General features: G+C 47.1%; 2 protein-coding genes across 5 annotated transcripts in view; both read left to right on the forward strand.

Annotated features, from left to right (window-relative positions):
• Nucleotides 1-16,572, forward strand: part of ZBTB38 (zinc finger and BTB domain containing 38) — a 54,357-nt gene that overhangs the window by 27,980 nt on the left and 9,805 nt on the right. Inside the window, exons 1-2 of one of the 3 annotated variants that reach the window (XM_005869988.2) lie at nt 12,863-13,024; nt 13,111-13,242. The exons of 1 other annotated variant lie outside the window; for it this stretch is intronic. The gene's annotated coding sequence lies outside the window, so the exon portion shown is untranslated. Of the gene's footprint in view, nt 1-12,862; nt 13,025-13,110; nt 13,243-13,594; nt 13,765-16,572 lie in introns of those variants that run through there. One more of the 3 variants, XM_005869987.2, reaches the window with a different exon arrangement.
• RASA2 (RAS p21 protein activator 2) overlaps nt 1-16,572 on the forward strand; it is a 198,458-nt gene that overhangs the window by 13,546 nt on the left and 168,340 nt on the right. The window lies entirely within an intron of this gene.

Below are 16,572 nucleotides of genomic sequence, written 5' to 3' on the forward strand. Positions count from 1 at the left end.
GAAAAAGCTCTCCCCTATATTTTGAGGGTAACATAGTCTAGCATTTTGTTAATTTATGGTTGTGGTGATTTTTTGCATCCCGCATATAGTAATTCTATGTGCCCTGAGACTTGGACATGTAGCTGTGGGTCTGAGTAGTCCTGAATGGCTCTCTCCCCCTTTCTTCCTCTCTCCCTGCCACTGTCAGGGAGCTTAGCTGGGACCTCTGCATCCTCATCCCCTCTCACACTCATCCAGATGAACTGCTGCCATGGTATAGGCCAGGGGTGGGCAAACTTTTTGACTCGAGGGCCACAATGGGTTCTTAAACTGGACCGGAGGGCCGGAACAAAAGCATGGATGGAGTGTTTGTGTGAACTAATATAAATTCAAAGTAAACATCATTACATAAAAGGGTACGGTCTTTTTTTTTTTTAGTTTTATTCATTTCAAACGGGCCGAATCCGGCCCGCGGGCCGTAGTTTGCCCACGGCTGGTAGGCAGTGGTTGAATGGTGGCCATCCCAAAAGATAGGTCCCAAAGCTATGAATGGACCTTATTTGGAAAAAAAGCCTTTTGCAGAGGTAAGTTAGTTAAGGATCTTGAGATGAGTCCATTCTGTGAGAAACAGGCAGAGGAAAGACGCATAACGAGGAGAAGGCCATGTGGAGATGGAGGCAGAGATTGGCGTTGGGCAGCCTCAAGCCAAGGAACTCCTGGATCCATCAGGAGCTGGAAGAGGCAAGGAAGGATTGTCCTCAGACCTTCCACCAGAGCGCGGCCCTACAGGCACCTTGACTTTGGACTTCTGGCCTCCAGAACTGTGAGAGAATAACTTTGTGTTGTTTTGAGTCACCAAGTCTATGGCAATGTGTTATGGCAGCCGCAGGAAACTGATACGGTGTCCAAACCTAGCCTTGATTCAGAAGCGCCTGGGAACTTGCTATTCCGATTCAGCCAGTCTGGGGTGGCACCACGAAACTAAATTTTTTTCTCAATTACAGTTTACAGTCAATATTATTTTGTATTAGTTTCAGGTGTACAGCATAGTGAGTAGACAATCGTATACTTTACAAAGTAATCCCCCAAATATTTCAAGTACGCACCTGGCACCATACAAGTTATTACAATATTATTGACCATATTCTCTATGCTATATTTTACACCCCCTGACTGTTTTATAACTACCGATTTGCGCTTCTTAATCCCTTCACCTTTTTCACCCAATCCCCCAATCCCTCTCCCATCTGGCAGCCATCAGTCTGTTCTCTGTCTCTATGAGTCGTCTGTTTTTGTTTTGTTCATTTATTTTGTTTTTAGATTCCACATATAAGTGAAATCATACGGTATTTGTCTTTCTCTGTGTGACTTATTTCTCTTATGCTCCCTATCTTTCAAGACTCAGTTCCACCTCTTTTTTTTCTGACCCTTTCCCCAAACTCAGTTTAAGCTGCCTCCTCCAGAGCAGTGGGCACTCTCGCTAGAGCGGTTCAGTCATTAGGGAGGGGCCGTTAAGGCTGCTTGTCTGTTTTCTCCTCTGGATTGTGGACTCCAGAGATTGCTGAACGTGGGAAGAACTAAAGAATTAAACAGGCCAAGGGGATGAAATAGTTTTTCTGCTTTTCTGAGTTATTGGACCTTGCTACCTTATACCTCATCAGACACTTGTTAAGAAAACAAAAGTATTTGGTTGTAATGAATGTAATGAAGAGGTAGTAGTAGTATGTACTGGTCATATGTATGTATGTGAGTAATATCATCAATTGAACATCTGATAGCTAAAGTCTCGATAGTCATTGCTTCATCTAAGTACGACAGTAATCATCTTAGGAGTCTTTCCCATTTTACAGCGTGAATTCAGCACAATGCTGTGTAGTCAGGTAACTCAGGACGGCAGAGTTCACAAAGTGGAATGTGCAGATGATCACCTAGCCAGCAGTGTGTTAATGATGAATAGACTGATCAGGAAAAACCGGCTTTATTGGTAAAAAAAAATATATATATAATGATATATAGGTGTTTTGGGTGTGGTTTTTTTTTGAATGGCAAATATAAATACACTTATTGGCATGAAATTTGGTATAAAACAAGCACAACCATAAAACATCAAAAGATGAGATTGGTGACTTATGTCTACTAACATGTGAAATCACATAAACGTAGTCTCCTTTAAGTGTGCTGGGAAAAGTTTGTGACCCAAAGTCACAAGACCAGGGGGGTGAAAACCCAACCCTGCCAATGACAAGCTATGTGGTGTTTGGGGTTTGGCTTCATTTCTTTGAGCCTCAGTGTCTTCAGCTTTGAAATGGAAATATTTCACAGTTCATAGGGGTGCCGTGAGAAAGAAAATGAGATAGTGTGCATGCAAATGATTTGTGAATGGTAGAGGGTTAAACAGGAATAAGGACAGGTGTTCGTGAGGTAGAAAAGCAATGGTGAGCATGAAAGGGATTTGTAAATGGCAAAGGTTAAACAGGAATAAGGACAGCTACTCTTGCCTTTGTTTGGTGCTTGGGTCCAGGAAATTGGCCTTGGGGAAGGTCATGTTCTGCTGGGGACGTGGACGTGGGCACTGGGCCACTGCAGACTGTCTGAACTCCCTGCTGAGGTAGGGTACGCGGATGCTGGGATAAGAGCCCCAGAAAAACAAACGGCATGAGTTAGTTAGGGAGGATGCAGGGATGGAGAAGAGTGGTCAGAAAATTAGAGGCTTGCTGTGCTTCCTGAAGCAATAATAAGAGAGAATGTGACTCGTCAGGGGTTAGATCCGGTCACCTGTGACCAAGGACCAGCCCAAGGACCACAGATCAGCTCAAGGACCAGCCCAAGGACCACAGGTCAGCTCCCGGGAACTTGACATCTTGTTCTTTTACTCTGAGGTTATTCCCAGTCATTTTGTTTTCAGCAGCTCTTAACGTTTCCTATGTTTCAGTGCGAGCGCTCACTCACCCTGTGGTCTCAGCATCTCAATTCCAAACATGTATTGACATGGCCCCAGCTGCTCCTCACAGGGTCACTTCCTGCTAATGTGGATTCAACCCCCTTCCTCTTTAAAGATGAAACCAAGGCTTTATTTTTTTTTATTCTAATCGGTTTAAAAATATTTTCCAAGTTGTCATTAGTATAACAGTCCTTGATCTTGAAATAATGATCTGAGTTGGAGGTGAGCATAGAGAACAGTCATGCCTTTTTGTCACAGACATCACCATCCTAATCTTACCTGGAAGTTTCTAAAGCAGAAATGAGCATAACCTGTCGAAGGAATCGGTAGATATATTTTAAGATAGAATTGACATTGTAAACCTTCCATCAGACTGGAGATAACGGACTAAATGAACAGGATAAAATTTAACCAGAATAAAGAAGGGAGTTTTTGAGTTTCGGTTAAAAATGTCAGCCTTGGAAGATTGGAAGTGAAAGAGGAAAAAGAAAACAAGGGCTAGCGGGCCATTGGAGGAGGAGGGTCTAGGAAGGCGTGTGGAACCAGAAATCGAGACACATGTTTTGGTCACACATGGAATCTTAGGCAAGTCATTTAACTTCTCTGTGCTTTGATGTTCTCATCTCGGAAATGAAAGGATTGGAATAAAAATCCTGTGAAGCTCCTTTTGTCAGTAACATTCTTTTTACCGGGGACTAGTTGAAGGAATGTGTGGTGCGCAGCCCAGGGTACGATACACAGAGCAAACGTTCAAAGCGGTGTTGTGTGGCAGAGGTGACTGTTCAGGGCGCCTTGATTGTTCCCAGTGAATACTGCTCCTCTCAGGAGGAAATTCCCGCACTGGGTGGAGTGGCCCCCACCCCTGATCTGAAGAATCTCTAGAATCCATTTATGGCAAATCAAGACGAGTTAGAGTGCACGCTCCACCAACAAGCACGCACTTTGCTCTTTGTTATCGAAAACAGCCGGTGTCTGTTTATTTGGAAGTGACGCTTACTCATCTGCCCATGTGGAGAATGATTTCGGGGGCTGGATTCCCGGCTCCCTGGAACACAAGAGCATTTCTTTGTGTGGGCTCAGCACCATCTTGTGGGCACCGCACTGGGGACTGGCATGGGCTGTGGCCATCCAACATAAAGGAACCAGAAAACACAGCCCTGAAAAAGCCTCCTCCAGGGAAAGGCTGTCTCTAATTTCGTGTTTTTAAGAGGGGCTGCTCACTCTCGGAGCTAGGAACTGCCTGTGGAATTTCCTTTTGTGACTAACCCATGGCACCTTGAAGAGCAGAGTGGGCAGGCTCGGTGACACAGTAAGCCAGACCTTCCCACGAGTTGCGTGCACCTGGGGTTCTGTTCATTGGGTTTCTGTTTATTAGGGAGGGCATTAATACAGAGGGAGGGAGTCCCAAACCCTTTCTTCCGTGGCCTCCCTAGCCCTGTATCCTGCCTCCAGCCCCACCTCTCCTGGTCCAGGACACCCCTCTGCCCTGCCTCCTCTCTCTCCTCCCTGCTGGCATAGATTGCCACTCAGAGCATAACTTGAATTATGTGCTTAGAGGCCCCCTTCCCAGCCAGCTGAGGATGGAACAGAATGAGGTGTGATGGGAACAGAACACTGGGGTTGTAACATGCTTTGCCTTCCCTAGCTTTGTCTCCTAACTCTACGTTTGTGTTGTTTCTCTGTGTGAAGAAACTTAGTAATAATGCAGTCTGGGGCTAAGCTGATGGTGTGAGGGCTGTCTCAGTGCCTCTACCCAGACAGGAAGGAGCACCTAGGGAAACCACCAAAAGGACAGGAGCTCTCTGGATGTTCAGAGTTCTTACTCTCTACTTACTCTTCCCAGTAGGGCTTCAGGGAGGTAGACGGGGGAGGCAATATCTTTAATGGGCATGCAGGATTCCCGGGAACAATATGTTACTGATTTTGTATCTGTTAATGCACAATTATTGGCTTTATTTATCCTAATATTATTATCGTGATGCATTTACCTATTCTTTAAAAGTAAATGTTCTTTCAATTACATTATCATATCTATAATTAACCCCCACTCTTTTATTTTGCTAAATATTTACTTTTTAAAACATTTTTTATTCATGTTAGAGAGGGGGAGAGAGAGAGAAACATCAATGGTGAGAGAGAATCATTGTTCAGCTGCCTCCTGCACGCCCCACACTGGGGATCGAGCCTGTAACCCAGGCATGTGCCCTGACCAGTAATCGAACCGTGACCTCCTGGTTCATAGGGCGATGCTCAACCACTGAGCCATGCCCGGCTGGGCCTAAATATTTGCTTTTGCACTTACTTTCCTCCAGCATGTTTTAGCTGACTTCCTTTTGGGGTCAGCCTGGCCTGAGCCCAGTGGCTCCTGACGGTCCAGCCTGCAGAGCTAATCTGCTCCAGCTCACTGAAGACCTCAAAGCTTGAGACTCTCCAAGCCACTCATTCTCCACTTCAGCTGCAGGGAAATCCCCGCTTACACAATACCCCTGCTTCCAACACCCTTTCAACCAACAAGCATTAAATTGGTTGCTATTATCATAATGAGATGGGCTAGAGAAAAGAGTTGTAGCTATTGTTTTGTTTTCTGGAATTTTCATAGAAAATCATCAGGGTGAAAAAGAGCAATAGAATGAGATGCTACATTGTGTCAGTATTGTCTTACCTAATCCTATTAAGGACTAAATTGCACTTTTCTCCCATTTAATAGATTAGAAAAAAACCAAAAACAATGGGTCTTGAGATGGTAATTAGCTACTAAGTGGCAGAACTGGAATTTGAACCCAGGAGTGTGTGAGCAGAGGCCCTGCTCTATCCTCTGAGGCCAGAGATAACCAACTAGGAGTGGAACAGGAAAAGGAAAGCTTGCAACTATTGACCAATTCTGCAACTTGTCAAAAATTTTAATCCAGGGCTTCAGTGGAAACCTGAACCAAAACCCAAAATAAGCACATACGTGTGCTAAGCCCCAAACTGAACCAAAAATTTTTTTCATATTTTTTCCTGAACAAACAACAATCTATTGAATCCATTAAACTGAGACTTAATAAACAACCAAAACAACAAAGTATTCACTAAAGAAATCATACCCAAACTGACATCTTATTAGGTCCTGGTTTAAAGTCAGAAAGAAGAGGTCCCAAGACTTTGCCCTCCAAAAACCCCTTAGTGTGAGGGGAGAGGAGCAAGTGGTCGGCCAGGAACCTGCAAACAGATGGGAGAGGGGATGAAGCAGGGCCCAAGGAGCCTTTTTTTTATGAAGGTGGAGATGACGCTATGTACAACAGGCACATGATCCAATAAACAGTAACCTAGCCTTGTTTTAACTGGCCAGATTGGAATGGTCTTCTGGCTCAGGGGGACTAGTAACTACACATGATGGAACTTTATCAGTGATTTAAGTATTTGTCTTCAACAAATTATGTTGGTCTCCTTCCTGTCAAGCTTCTTACCAGAATGACTAATAAGTAACCAATTTGAATGATTTTTATTTAAATTCTTTTTTTTAATCCTCACCCTAGGACAGTGAAGGCGAACCTATGACACGCGTGTCAGAGGTGACATGCGAACTCATTTTTTTGGTTGATTTTTCTTTGTTAAATGGCATTTAAATATATAAAATAAATATCAAAAATATAAGTCTTTGTTTTACTACGGTTGCAAATATCAAAAAATTTCTATATGTGACTCGGCACCAGAGTTAAGTTAGGGTTTTTCAAAATGCTGACACGCCGAGCTCAAAAGGTTCGCCATCACTGCCCTAGGAGATTCTATATATATATATACTAGAGGCCCAGTGCACGGCATTTGTGCATTGGGAGGAGGGGGGAGGGGGAAAAATGACACACACCTCAGCCCTCAGCCTGACCTGCACCCTTTCACAGTCCAGGAACCCTTGGGGGATGTCTGGCTGCGGCTTAGGCCTGCTCCTGCCAGAGAAAATTAGATCAGTTGCCTCCTATATGAGTCCCAACTGGGGATTGAATTCGAAATCTAGGTATGTGCCTTGACCAGGAATTGAACCCGCAACCTTCTGCATGCAAAGAAGAAATGTTAACAAAATTTGTTAACATTTCTTCTTTGCATGCAGAAAAAGGCATTAAGAATATAAATAGCTCTGGCAGGGTGGCTCAGTTGGTCGGAGCGTCTGTTGCCCTGTTTCCCAGAGGTTGATGATAATTGTAATGAAATGCCCAAATATGAGCTGAGCCTCAGATGTCACCGTCCTCTGCATCAGGGAGGAGCGCAGTGAGCCCCTCCGGGGTGTGAAGCACTGGGGGAGTGGGAGCCCGGGGCCCACAGAAGTAAAGCATTTTCCCTGCTATCGAGGAGCTTCGCTTTCCCTAGATTTGGGGCCTGGGATAAGGCGACTAAGAAGAATTAATTAGTAACAGTAATACCCATAATAGCTGATATGTATTAAAGCTTGATTTTGTGCACGACACTATGCCAAACACTTTATAAGTATGACCATGTAATCCTCACATTAACCCTGGTAGATTCTTTCATTAGCCCCATTTTGCAGATGAAGAAACTTGTCCAGCCCGAGCTTTGTGGCTCAGTTGGTTCCAGTGCACCAGAAGGTGGTGGCTCGATTCCCAGCCAGGGCACATACTCAGATTGCAGGTTCGAGCCCCAGTCAGGCGTGTTTCTTTTTCACCTCCATGTTTCTCTCTCTCTCTCTTTCTCTTTCTCTCCCTCCCTTCCTCTGAGATCAGTAAAAACAAACAAACAAAAACATTTTTTAAGAAAGAACCGTATCCAAGGTCACAGCCAGAGGTGACAGAGCAGAGCCAGGTCCACCTGACAACGCAGTTCAGGCTCTTCGCCACTGTGCAGGCCTGGGCATGGTCCGTCTGACCCTAAATTACCCTTAGGGAGAGCCCTGTTTCATGAATGGACTAATTCAGTGCCTTGGGGGTCTCAGTTCTCCTCGTTCAGTAGCTTTAGTATTCCCATTACACCTCTTCTACACCTCCGTCCGGTCGAGGCCCCTGTGTTATACTCAGTGACTGGTGGATGGTAGGCATTCAATAAATATGATTTTGAGATGGAAGTGGATCAAAATCAAAATAATATTTTTGAATGTTATACATTACTTTAAAGTTTATATTTTTTAAGAAAATAAGAGTAGAATGTTACAGAAAAGTCTCAATTTCCCGTTAAATGTTCACCCCAGGGCCACCGGTGGTCCATCTCAAAGGAGTGGCCCCCTTCTGGCAGGGGATGCAGCCCTCCCCAGGGCACTTTACTGGCCACGCTCCCCTCACCCCACAGCATACCACAGGCATAACCTGCCCACCAGTGCGTGGCAGCCCTGCTCAGGGCCAGGCTGCAAGTTTACTAAACGTGCACACTCTGGCGAGTAGGCCCGGGTCATGAGCTGATGCGGCTTCTATAGTAAGAAGGTGTGGAAAAGCCAAGTTTATTTCCTGGCACCCCTGACCTGAAACGGAGAGTGTGGTTCTGAATCAGCGTCAGGTGTGGACCCCAGCTCTGCCGCACAGTCACTACATGACCTTGGTCAAGTGACACAACCTCTCTGGGTCTCGGCGTCCTCGTTGGCAAAGTAGGTGGCTGTGAGGCTTAAACAGGCTGGAGTGTGTACATGGCACTGGGCACGTGCACGCGCCTGCTAGGTATCAGGCACGGTGCGTGGCTGGCACATTCAGGTGACCTTCCGCCTGCCAGCTGAGTAAGTCATGCTGGGGACATTGACGCAAGCAAGCGTGGTGGGATGTCAGTGTCACTCTCCAGCAGCCCTCAGGCAAGCTGCCGAGAGGGGCTCCGTCACAAGCGAGGGACTAATGGCCTGTTTCTTCCTAGTGTAGTTAGGAGCCAGGGGCCGGCTCTTCTGCACGGCATGACTCGGTCCTTTTCAGCAGAAAGCACCCCTGCCCAGACCCTATCTCCCAAAACTCTGACTCAGTGTTGGGGGGCCCCCTCGTTCCTATTCCTTCTGTGGTTCCACAGGTGAGCCTGACACGCAGCTCTGCTGAGAACTGCCATGACGGGCACCCGTCATAATGCCTTTTTCATCAGACTGTTGGTTGCCTGATGGGGGGTGTGGGGCGTTTGAGTGGGTCACATATCAGTGCACTTGGAAGCACAAGCACCCAAGGTCAGGGACCCAGAAGCAGGCCCAGGCCCAGGGTGCTTCGCTCAGCCCAGCACCTTCTCCCAATCCGCTGCTTGTGAGGAGGCTGAGTGAGGGGGACGTAGGAAGGACCTGAAAATCGGGTACAGAGAGGGAGACCCCTGGGGTGCTGGAAGGGAAAACATCGAGTGGAAACAAAGTTCCTCACAAACACCCCACACCGAGGCCTCACACCCACGTGTTCCCAACTTTGAATTTTTAGTATTAAAAAAAAAAGTTGATTTTTAAAAAGTCCGTTGCCAATTCATTCCAAGCAGTCAGGAGACGAAGGCCAAATCCTTGGAGTTTAAAGGGTAAAGAACAAAATTCAACAGAGTAAAATGTAAAGGTCTTACTGGGTTTATTCAGTGACTCATGAATCGGGCAGCATCCAATCTAATTGAAAGGCGCTCCTAAGATACAAGGCAAGAGACGTTACAGGCAGAAGGGAGCAAGTCAAGGAAATTACACTGAGCCGAAACGCAGGCTGGTTATTGCAAGGTTACTTCCACATAGGTGACAGCAGGGGTGTGGCAGGAAGGTGGCCTCACTAACGCTGGTCAGTCCATTTCTGATTGACTTGTCTAAGGCTCCATTTCTGGGAGAGCCAAAGCTAAGTTACATTTCGTTTTGATGACCTGAGGGAGGCTTAGGAAGGACCTGAGCAACTCCATTTTGGGCCTGTTGTCTTGTCTTTAACGGAACAAAGCATATCAGTAAAGCTTGAAGGATTGCTCTCTGCCTTCCTTTGAGCCAAAGCAGTGAGAGTAAGACATTTTCCGTGTTTCTAAGTGGTGTTTCAATGTTTTAACTTGTTTGAAGAGTAATGACTTTTTGGGCAGTGGACGGCCCTGGCTTGTCTTTGTCAAGCTCTGCTTTAGGCAGTGTTGATTTGGTGTGTGTGTGTGTGTGTGTGTGTGTGTTTACTTTCACTTTAGGCAGTGTTGATTTGGGGTGTGTGTGTGTGTGTGTGTGTTTACTTTTACTAGGTCAGAATAGCCTTCTTGACTTTTTTTATGTTCATCGAGTATATCCTCCCTTTTAGCATAGTTGACAAATAGCATTGACCTAACACTGGATCCACAAAGCTCGGTGACAGTGTCAAGGATGGCGGGTCAAGCTTAGTGTTTGGCTGCCTTTTATTTTTTGCATTTATCTAATAAAGGCTTGTTAACTAACACCTGGCATGTGCCACGTGCGGTGCTGGGAGCTAGGGAGGCTGCGGTAAACAGTCTCAGTCCTCGCAGAGTCTGTACTCCTGCGATAAAAGCACACATTTGTCAGAGGATCTTACAAGCCTTGGTAAAGATACTGGAATTTGCATTTGGGGTTTTAACAAGTCTCGTAGACTGTATCTCAGCTTCATGTTGGCAGGGAGACCCTCCCTCTGTCCTGGAGAAGGCTCACACCCAAAGCTCATGCCCACGGACCTCATTCTGTGCCCTGACTGACAGGTCCCCAGCAGAGCCCCTGGTCCGGGCTCTGCTGCATCATGTCCAGGCCTCTAGTGAGAGAGAAAGTTCAACACTCGTGGTGAGGAGGGGAGGCACATGAATTCACTTCTGATTAGCAAATCCTGATCCTCTGTCTCCTGAATTCTCGAACTGAATTGGCAGCAAACTGTTAAATATCAACTTTTTTAACACTAAAAATTTTACGTTGGCAACACATGGGTATAGTGTAAGGGCCTTGGCATTGGGAAAATTCTGTGCTGTGGATGATGCTATGATTGACGGCATGTTCAGGTGGCACCTTGAAAATGCCGGTTGTGCCGACCAGCCGCAAAGGGTCCCAGGCCCAAGGCTCGACATCCAGCAGCGCTCAGGTGGGCCTGGTACCCGCTGCCCCTGGTCAGGGGTCTGCTTGCCTTACTTAACTCTGACCCTCAGCTGCCCTTCTTGGGGGCCTCTCTGGAACATTCTGCTCACAACAGGCAGCATTTCTCAGTGGCTTCCTGGCATGTGACCCAGGCTGGCTGCCCCAGCAGCGCTAGCTCGTGAATCTCACTCAGCCTGGGTCTATTCCTGCTGCGGGCTTCCGCAGTCCTGACCCTGCCCAGGGAGCCTGCAGCTGGCCTCCGCGCAAGGCCGTTGTGTGCCGGATGGAGCAGGTCAGCTGCTCTGACTTCACTGCTGCTGCATGTGCAGGTGCACGTGAGGTGGGGGATGAGCAGGGCACAGAGCAGGGCGCTGCCGTCAGAAGGCACGGCTCTGCCGCCAGCCAGGCACTTCCCTGGAGGTGGGATAAGGTCAGCTTCTGTGCTTGCGTGCGTGGGGCTCGGGCTCTGGTAATTCATTTAACCCTGTGAATACGCAGTCGTTTCTCCATATTATATGCCTGCAGGATTGTGAACGGGATTCAATGAAGTAATATGGGGAGTGGAGAAATTCTGGCAGAGGAAAATGGCAATGGCAATATTTATGGTGCCTATCCATGTAGAATGCTCATTGACAAAACCATCTCTATTTGCAGTACAGATTGTTTATTTAGGAAATGAACATGTATTGGGGGCCTACTATGTGTCAGGCCTGTTCTAGAGCATGCCGATACATCAGGGCAGATACGTTACTGCCCTGTAGGGCTTCATTCTGGCAGGCAGCTGGACAATAAATAATCTACTGGAACGTTGTGAGTGCTGTGGGAGAGGCAAGAGCAGAGCAGGGTCAGGGGATCAGGAGTGCAAGGTGGGAGCAGGCTGCTTTTGTGTTTTATGTGCATAGCCACCCCATGTATTCATTCAACAACTATTTCCTGAGTGCCTGCCCCATGCCGCGGCCTGGTGGTGCAGCGGTAAACAGGGCGGCTAAGGTCCTTTTCCTCCTGGAGTTTCCTTTCTGGTGGGCAGAGTAGACAGTGAGCATGCAGACAAACCCACGTGATAATTGCAGGTTGAGGTTAAGTAGTACAGAGGAAATAAGTCAGACAGTGTGAGGGCAAGTAGAGGCCAGGCCGGAGCAAACAGAGTTGGGGTGGTCCCTCAGGTGACGTTTGAGCTGGGCCTGAAGCAGGAGAGTGAGGCCGCCACGGGTGGTGCTGGGACCAGTGTTTGAAGGACCAGGGCCGCTGGAGCCTTGGCAAGTAGAACAAGTGGAGCAAGTGCAGGGAAGCCTATGTGGCGAGCACAGAGAGTGGACAGGACACGTGGACAGTGCAAGCCTTGCCGTCCACAGTGAAGGGTTTGGGTTTTATCCTAACATCAGGGGAATTTGACCTCCTTTGTGGTTTTAAAAGAGCACCCTGCATAGGGTTCTCTCCAGGGCCACCCGCTGAGCCGGACAGTCAGTTCTCAAGTTGATTCCAGCCAACATTCACTGAACCCTTACTATGTGTCCAGCACTGCGCTTTGTGCTTGTAGTGACCTTTATCCCGGTCACTCCTCTCTGCCCAGTTTCTGGTACATCACGAAGAGCCCAGCTAAAGTGGATTCGTTGCCTTGCAGGAGTCCCCAGAAAGCCGGGGTGCAGAGTGGGTTGTGGGTGGGGAAGGAGGGTGCAATGGGAGGTGGATGTAGATAGTTCGACACAAACGAAGCAGTTGGTGCTTGGTCCATTTTAGGATAGCCTGTCCTTGCCACTAGCTGGAGGTTCATTCCTGTGCAGAAGCCAAAACGTACAGCAGTTCTTCCCTCCACCTCCCTGCGAGGTAGCGGGCAACTGAGGGGAACAGGCCCCTTTTGGTTCACAAGAAAGTGGTGTTTGGCTCTTGAAACCAATTCTTGATGGTTTAGGGCTCACCCCTAAAATGAAAAGTCCCAAGGGTCAGGAATCCTGTCCTGGCCATTTTGGTAACGCGGTCCCTCCCGCATTCAGAGTGAAAATGCCTTCGTCAGGGACTTGGAGTGCCAGTGGAATTTGGTTGAGACAAGAAACGGTTACATCTCTCCAGGGCTTCGGAGAAAAGCTCGAAGCCTGTTTGCCAGGTTTCTTAAGCAAGCGGAGTCTGGGCAAGCTGGATCCTGAGGTGAACCCAAGGTACACGGGCCGCCCCAAAATACTGCCGTGTTTTCCAAAAGAAAAAGGAAACCAAGGACTAGTCCCTCCCCTTTTCCTCTTTCCAGCAAGCAGCCTGAATATTTAGCTGGACGCATTGCATCGTTCATGAATCTGGAAATACTCGTTCTCACAATCCATATGCACACAACTACAAGTCCAGAGAGCGAATGTTTACCTTTTCAAAATAATATATTCAGGTAAGGCCGTTCGAGCCAGCTTCCCTCTCTGTTGAATGCACTCCAGCAGCTTCCTGGTTTTAGCCTTTTGAAGGGCCCGGGTTTCAGTTGAAAAACAAAATTCCCTTGTCATACTACGCCTTCTTGAATCTGATAGCTTAAGTGCATCGAGGTCTGATAAACGCAGCTCTTCTCGGCCCCTTGTGGGCTGCCCGGAGAGGGCCAACCGAGAGGATTTGCCTTTTCCTAGACACAGCTGAATTCTATAAAGGGCTTCTGTTTTGTAATCTGTTTGCGAGATCTGATGCGTGTGTTTCTAACACCCCGTCACGTGGGGCGGTCTGACGCAGGCACCCGACATGACTATGAGAAAATGTCCTGCAAGGATGTGTGGGAAGGCGGAGCCGGGCCACTGAAGCACTCAGTGTCCGTTGTCAGGAACTTTCCACAGGGGACGGCAGACCCAGGCGGTAGATTCCATTGCGACATGGGCTTCGCACGGGCCCGAAATGGACTGTGGGTTTGACTTTTGCAGGACTACAGGTCAGTATCCCAATGCAGCGTGTTCTTTTTTTAGTTGGGTTTTATTTCTAAGTTTCTTTTTATAGAAAAGGACTCGCCGGAGAGAGAGAGGAGAAAGTTGCTCTGTCTGTGCAGTTTTGTTACCACGTACGTACGTACGTACGTGCATGAGGGATTGAGCGGCCCGGGTGCTGCGGAACTCTCGGCCTTTCCCTCTGATCAGAAGCTTCAGAAAAATGGGGTTCAGTCTGGCCCAGGAGCGTGGCCTCGAATGAGTGACTTCTGGTTCTCACTAAGAATGCGTACGGGATAGGGTTACTTCACTCTCTGTCTGCCATGTCTTAAAAAATGTACTAATGAAAGTACACCGAATTTTATTAACAAGCCCTATGAAGTTCTATATAGTAGGTATGTTGGTTAACAACTTAAAGAGGTTTTTCAAGATTGGTTTTTGTGTGTGTGTGGTTTTTTTGCATGGTGAGAATTAGAATTTATATAGAAACTATCATTTTAAGGTTTTTGACATCTGCGTATTTAATAAAGTTGCCTTGAGTAATTGGGGGAAGGAAGATTTAATTAAGCTGGAAATACTGGACTTTAGTTGGTCAGATCATTGCCAAAAATTTGTTTGTTTTAATTCTCACTCAAGGATATTTTTTTTAATTTACTTTAGAGAGAGAGGAAGGGAGAGAGAGAGAGCGAGCACGAAGCATCAATGTGAGAGAGAAACATAGAACAGTTGCCTCCTATGTGCGCCCCAACCAGGGATCGAACCCGCAACCTAGGTATGTGCCCCGGCTGGGAATTGAACCCGCAACCTTTGTTTCTTTTGTTTTCAAGTTCAATCCCAGAATACTAAAAGCAGTATCTAGGACAGCCATGGGCAAACTACGGCCCGCGGGCCAGATCTGGCCCGTTTGAAATGAATAAAACTAAAAAAAAAAAAAAGACCGTACCCTTTTATGTAATGATGTTTACTTTGAATTTATATTAGTTCACACAAACACTCCATCCATGCTTTTGTTCCGGCCCTCCGGTCCAGTTTAAGAACCCATTGTGGCCCTCGAGTCAAAAAGTTTGCCCACCCCTGATCTAGGATATACTGGGGAGGAGGCTGACTTAATAGATGAGTGCAGCCTGGGGTGGGAGGGACAGGAGTGGGCTGGGGGAGATTGATGGGGGGAAAAGGATGACTTATGTAATGCTTGCAACGATAAAGATTTTTTTTTTAAAAAAGAATCATTTAGGCAAACAATGCTGTGATCAAGCTAATCTTGGAGATGGAGGCAAGGGTGCAAGCCGTGATAGCTGGCGCAAACAGAATATGGGCAGCGGTCCTGCAAATCAAGGAACAGTTTGCACCCGCGTGCAGTGTGGAAAGGACTGTCTGTCCACCTGGCTTTTCAGCCATGCTCAAGTTCAAGTGCAGCAAGTCCTCGAATAAGGTTCCATTATAACATTGACGGGGAAAAAATCCGAGTACTGGCTGGGTCCACTGTCTGTGTGGAGCTTGCACATTCTCCCATGTCTGTGTGGGTTTTCTCCGGGGATCCGGTTTCCTCCCACATCCTGAAGATGTGCACGTGACGTGAAGTGTCCACATTGTCCCCGTCTGAACGTGGGTGGGTGTGGGAGCGCCCTGCTGTGGAAGGACATCCTGTCCAGTGTGGGTCCCGCCTTGTGCCCTAAGCTGCCGGGAGAGGCCTTGGTCACCCAACACCCTGGACTGAAATGAGTGGGTTGGAAAAGAATGATCTTACTATTTTTTATAAATCTCTTTAAAATGTATGTATAGCTCACATTTACTTTAATGATTAATATTAGAAGTGTTTTGGGTCTCTAGAAGTTTGGTGATGTTTTTGTGACCAGAAATAAGCTGGAGGAACTTAACTCTTACTTATATCAGTTAGCCTAGGGTAAAATTGTTTTCCTTATATGTCATCTTGTTTAAAATTGCAGTTTTCAAGAACCTATCAATGACATTAAGTGCTGGGCTGAGGAGTTGCAATTTTATTATCTTATTATTTATTATTTTTTTGTTGTTAATCCTTACCAAGGACATTTTTCCATTTATTTTTTTAGAGAGATTAGAAGGGAGGTGGGGAGAGAGAGAAAAACGTCGATGTGAGAGGGACACATCAGTTGGTTGCCTCCTGCACATGCCCAGCCGGGGTGGGGGATGGAGCCTGCAACCAAGGTACGTGCCCTTGTCCACAATCGAACCCAGGACCCTTCAATCCACAGGCCAACACTCTATCCACTGAGCAATTTAAAATAAGGTGGGCGCGGTGGGCCTCACCATGGAGGTGATGCTTGATGATGCAGGACAGCTGAGGGAGCCCTGTGGGTATCTAGTAAGAACATGCATTCAAGGAGAAGGAATAGCACCTGCAAAGGTCCTGAGGTGGGGCATGCCCAGCTTCTTCAAGAAACAGCAAGGAGGCCAGTGAGGGAGGCAGAGAAATAGCAGGTGGGAAGGTCATAGTGGTCGGGACAGACTTATGCTTTCACGGGGAGTGAGATGGTGGAGGTCAGGAGAGCAGCATGAAGGGGCAGGAGTTCAAGTTTGGTTGAAGGTCCTAGTATTCCCTCCTATTCTGAAAAAGCCTCCAGTGTTTGCTGGCGAGAGCTCTGGAGAGTTAGTGAGGACTTTACTGTGATACTTCGGACCTGGAACATTAGCGTGTGTATCTATGTGACTGGGTGTATCCATCTGTCTTTCTCTGTCCTTGGTCTCTCCTGTCTCCTGAGGATTTCTGCCTTGTTTTTTACCACGCTTGCATTCGCTTTGTCAGTTCTTTTGGTCTTACTAGTATATATGATTTATTT

This window comes from Myotis brandtii, unplaced genomic scaffold (assembly GCF_000412655.1).
Source record: "Myotis brandtii unplaced genomic scaffold, ASM41265v1 scaffold312, whole genome shotgun sequence".
Taxonomy (NCBI): domain Eukaryota; kingdom Metazoa; phylum Chordata; class Mammalia; order Chiroptera; family Vespertilionidae; genus Myotis; species Myotis brandtii.